At 44.8% G+C, this 5,273-nt stretch overlaps 1 pseudogene; it reads left to right on the forward strand.

The window, feature by feature from the left end:
* Positions 1-3,884: 3,884 nt before the first annotated feature.
* Positions 3,885-4,059, forward strand: LOC130521027 (U2 spliceosomal RNA; annotated as a pseudogene).
* Positions 4,060-5,273: the final 1,214 nt, after the last annotated feature.

Here is a 5,273-nt window from a genome sequence, read left to right on the forward strand (position 1 = left end):
AGAGTTAGAGCCCAAAGTGTTTTATCCTTTTTAAGTTCCTTTAAGTCTGATGTGTTTTTATTACAGGAATGTGGCTTACCATTTTTAAACCACTACCGCCAGTGGGAGGAGATGTGGCCACAGACATCCCTTTGGAGTGGATCAAATGAAAACAGAAATGATGGAGTGGCCATTTTAATCAAAAACCCCCAGGTTCTGGTAAAAGGTAGCACTGTGGTGAAAAATGGTCGGGCACTTTTAACACATTTGACTTTCATGGGACAGGATTTTAAAATCTTAAATATTTATGGCTTTAATGAAAAAAATGACAGGTATGACCTTTTAGAAGACTTGCAGTCCCACATGCTAGGTAGGGTACCTTTAGTAGTAGGGGGAGATTTTAACTGTATTTTAAGTAGGAAAGATAGGAGAAGACAGGGGAAGATTTTAAAGTAGACAAAACATCAGTTTTACTACAGGGCATATGCAGGGATTTTAAACTTCAAGACTGTTTTAAAACCATGCATCCCAGGGAGGAGGGCTTCACCTGGTTCAGTGGTGATGGCACCAGAGCCTCCCGCATAGATTATGTTTTTACACGGGACTGCCCAGCAACTGATGCTAGACTAACACCTGTCTTCTTCTCCGATCACCTCATGCTCTCCTGCACCCTTTCACTGCCTTCAGGTGTGACTTCAGGAAGTGGTCTGTGGAAACTCAACTGCTCCCTCTTGGAAGATAGGGAGTTAGTTAGACAGTACAGGGAGCAGTACAAAGAGTGGCAGACCCTTCAGGACTTCTACGACACACGAGCACACTGGTGGGAAATGGTGAAGGGAAGGACCGGACCCTTCTTTAGGCAGGCAGGTAAGGAAAAAAAGAATAGGGAAACCAGACGCATGATGGGACTGCAGAAGCGACTACAGCGCTATTTTAACCTTAACCAGCAAGGTATCGATTTTAATGAAGAAATTAAACAAGTAAAAAAAGAGATGTCGGTTTTATCAGAAATTCAAAGCAAAGGTGTCATTTTAAGAAGCAAGGAACGGGAAATTGAGGAGGGGGAAAAGTGCACAAGGTATTTCTTCAAGAAAATCATAAACAAAGGGGGGACCATTACAAAATTGATTAAAGAAAATGGGTGCACAACCGAAACTATAGATGAAATTAAAGAGACAATTGAAAGCTTTTACGGAAAATTGTATAAAGAAAAACCCGTTCAAATTGACACTATGAATGAAATTTTAAAATTCCTAAATAAAACGGTGAACAACAGCGTGCTTTTATCCCAGGATTTTACCCTTTTAGAGTTAAATAATTCTCTATGTAGTTTTAAAACTGGGAAGTCCCCTGGACAAGATGGACTTCCTGTAGAATTTTATTTGACTTTTTGGGACCTTTAGCACCTGACTTGATCACTGTTTTTATGGAATTTGAAGGACTCGACCGACTTCCTGACAGTTTTAGAGTAGGGATAGTGACTCTCCTTCACAAACAGAAAGACAAGACAGAATTAAAGAACTGGAGACCTATCACTCTTTTAAACGTTGACTGTAAACTTTTTAGCAAACTTTTAGCAACACGTATGTCCACGTTTTTAGAAGAGGTGATTGACCCGGATCAAGCCTGTGCCATTCCGGGGAGGAAGATCACCGACAGCCTCGTACTGATCCGAGACACCATCTGTTATGCGAGAGACAGAAACATGAGGCTAGTAGTTTTAAACTTAGATTTTGAGAAAGCCTTTGATCGGGTCTCGCACCAGTACCTTTTCCAGGTACTGCAAAAAATGGGGTTCCCAGAAAGATTTGTAGCTTGGGTGGGTCTGCTGTACCGGGACATCACCAGCAGAATTTTGTTTAATGGGCATCTGACAAAAGCAGTGGACATTAACTGCGGTGTCCGTCAGGGGTGTCCGTTATCGGCCCTCCTCTACGTTATCTGCATTGAACCACTGGCACAGATCTTGAGAAGGGACAAACGAATCAATGGGGTGCAAGTGCCGGGGAGCGGAGGACTGGAAACGAGATGTATTTTATATATGGACGACGTGAATGTTTTATGCACTGACCTTTTATCTGTCAACAGGACGCTGGACTTGACTGACTGGTTCGGACGGGCCTCTGGGTCAAAACTAAACAAAGAAAAGACACAAGCCCAGCTTTACGGACCATGGACAGCGACAGACATGACAGGACTCCCCCTGACCGTGACACAGACTGACCAAAAAATACTTGGTGTTAAATTTGATCGGGAGGGGGGAGGGAAAACAAATTGGCCGGACATGGTAGGGAAAGTCAGACAAAAACTAGGATTCTGGGGACTTAGAGGACTGACTATGGAAGGGAAGGTTTTAATCACCAAAGCAGTGATTTTACCTTTGCTTTTACTGATCAGTTGTGTTTTTTTCCCTCCCAGAAGTGTGATTTTAGAACTGGAGAGAGCCATCTTTTACTTCCTGTGGGGGTCCAAAATGGAAAAACTGAAGAGAGCAATCATGAAAAAAAGAAAAGAAAAAGGAGGAAAAGACGTCCCGGACCTGCACCTGTTCTTAGGGGCCAGGTTCACAGCTACACATGTGGGCATAGTCACAGCCCCATCCAAAAACCAAAAGACAGCGGCAATGGCACGCTTTTGGATGGGGACGTACCTCAGAAAACTAAAAATTGAACCAGTAAACCTCTCGGTGCCCGTGTCTTTTAACCTACCGACGGCATATAGTTTTATCCAGAGGTTTTTAGTGCATTTTAATTTGGAAAATGAGGAGTTGCATATTTTAACTAACCACCGCTCTTTGATTTCTGTTGTGCAGGAGCGCGAGCCAGTGAGTCCAGTGCGCGGCCTCGCATTAGGTGAGCCCTCAACTGTTTGGCGCAATGTGAACCACCCTGCTCTCCCAAACAGACTCCGGGACCTGTCGTGGATGGTGGCTCATGAGATCCTCCCGGTCAGGTCCGTCATGCACTCCCGAGGCATGGCGGCACACGCAACCTGCCCCGGCCTGGTTGTGGCGCGCCTGAGTCGGTGAGGCATCTCCTCTGGGAGTGCAGTGCTGCCAAAGACCAGTGGGCAATGGCCGGCTCCTTGAAATTCCCGTACTTGCCAGCAAGGGAGGTCCTTACAGCACAACTGGTGCTGTATGGGGTGAGCCCAACTGTAATACCACCGAAGGACTTTGCCAAGCAGTGGCTCACCCTAGCCGCCATAAAAGACGCCACGTGGACCTCCAGAAACTTGCTGGTAAGGAAGCACATGCAGATCCCCCCCGTGGCGGTGATCCGGATGGCTGCAGCAATGGTTCAAGTGGCCGGAACTGCGGGCGGCAGGCCTAGGACACCGCCACAAAGAAGAATCGCCTCTGTGCCCATTCGGACGAAGGAGCCGGAGCTCCACAGCAAAGGTCAAGGCAGCAGCGGCCTGGCTCTCCGGGTGCGGTAGGCGGGAAGGAGCAGCAGGGCGAGGATCTCCGCTGACCACCAACAGTATCCCGAGAGATCAAATGTTTGGAGGAGCAGGCTGAGTGAGGCTTGGTAGGGACTCACCACGCTCCTGCACAAAGATGGATATGTTTTGAACTGATGCACTCCCTTGTATGGACCTTTTTAAGAAGCTTTCAAAGGACACATGAACACTAAATGTAACACCTTTAACCAATGGAAATGGCTATTTTATCGACAAGACTGTTTTAGAAAAAATTATTCTGAATGTATATATATTTTTCTTAAAAATGGTTTTATAGTCCTCACAATTTGGATATTTTATTGGTACATATTTGAGGTGTATATGTGAACCTTTTACTCAAAGTTTGAAAATGTCTCAACTATTTAATATTTTATTGGCATATTTGAGGTGTATATGTGAACCTTTTACTCAAAGCCGGAAAATGTAAAGATGATTGAGTGCCAATAAACTAAGAAAAAGAAAAAATCTGTTCTTATCAGTTTAATATCTGATATGTCCTCTATCAGGGGACTATATATTAAATGCATTTTTGCAGACAGGAGCTGAAACAGGAGCTTGCTCCATTCACTCCACGCATTGGCCCAGTATTGCAGTCTAGCTGGGAGTGGTGCGCCTTCTCTATACTTTGTGGACAATCAACAGTAAGTCTCTCTCTCTCTGCAATGTTGTCACTTTTCAGAGCGCATTGCAAGGCCAGGGCCGCTGCCTCGCCTGGCCGCCCCGTTTGCCAGGTGCACTTTCACTTCAAAAGCCATGGGTGTCAAGCCTGACCTCTACAGGCAGTCCTGTGTCATCTCCAAATTGAAGCAAGACATGTATGAGCAATTTAGAATTCAGAAGCTGCATGGAAATAAACTACTTCCAGTGTAAGGGCACTTCAGTTGTTTACCAGAGTTTTGGCAGTGGGGTGAAGGCTCTTTTGTGCCCCGTGCTTTTTCTCCACAGGGATTGGGGAAAAGCGAGTAATATACCATCCAAGTGACTTCAGAGCAGTAAAAAACACAAGATTGCAGTCCGAGGTCTATTATTAATTACCACATTTCTATTCCAGATTTTCAGAAGAAAGTCACCATGATCTGAACAATGTCATTGTTCTCTGGTCAAAGGATGAGTTGAAGGACAAATGTTGTTATTCACCAAACAAAGTCTAAATTCTTAGAACAATTGTAGAGTAAAAGAGGAAGTCTCACCATCACACAATTGCCCGGGGCGACCGTGGGCACAGCTCCACTCAGCCTGCAAGGGCCACTTGCATGTGGTTCTCTGCAAAGCGTACAGGTCTTTCGCCGTCAGTTGCATTTTTTGGCAGGCTCTGCCACTGGTAAAGCCTTGTACACCTGTGAAAAGATATGCGATTCAAACTTGCACACGTTTGGAATTTGCCCCAGAAGTGCAAAAACGTTTGTTCCCATGTAGCAGTTTTAACCTCACCACTTGGGAGGAGGTGCAAATTGGTATTTCGTTGTTAGTGAGGCTTTATGGCCTCACCATCAACTGTTCAGCCTGTGGTAATGCCAATGTACTTTGAGCAAGCAGTCAAAGACCATCGCTTCTCGGCCTTTTGGCTAAGACAGTGATCACTCCCTGCGTGCGGGATTGCTTCCCTTGTGGATCCTATCCTTAGCAATTTGGGAGACATTTGTACTTTGTACTTTGCATATTTGCACTAGTTCTTGCTTATTTGCACATTGTTTATATTGTACTTTTACTGAGTGTTTTTCTCAACCGTCTTATTTGTATTTATCTTTTAAGTAGCACGTTTCCTTTTAACTTACTTTTAAAATTATCTTTTCTTTTACAAGCTTTTATCCTCGCTTGTGGTGCCTCCAGCC

This window comes from Takifugu flavidus, unplaced genomic scaffold (genome assembly GCF_003711565.1).
Source record: "Takifugu flavidus isolate HTHZ2018 unplaced genomic scaffold, ASM371156v2 ctg648, whole genome shotgun sequence".
NCBI classification, from domain to species: domain Eukaryota; kingdom Metazoa; phylum Chordata; class Actinopteri; order Tetraodontiformes; family Tetraodontidae; genus Takifugu; species Takifugu flavidus.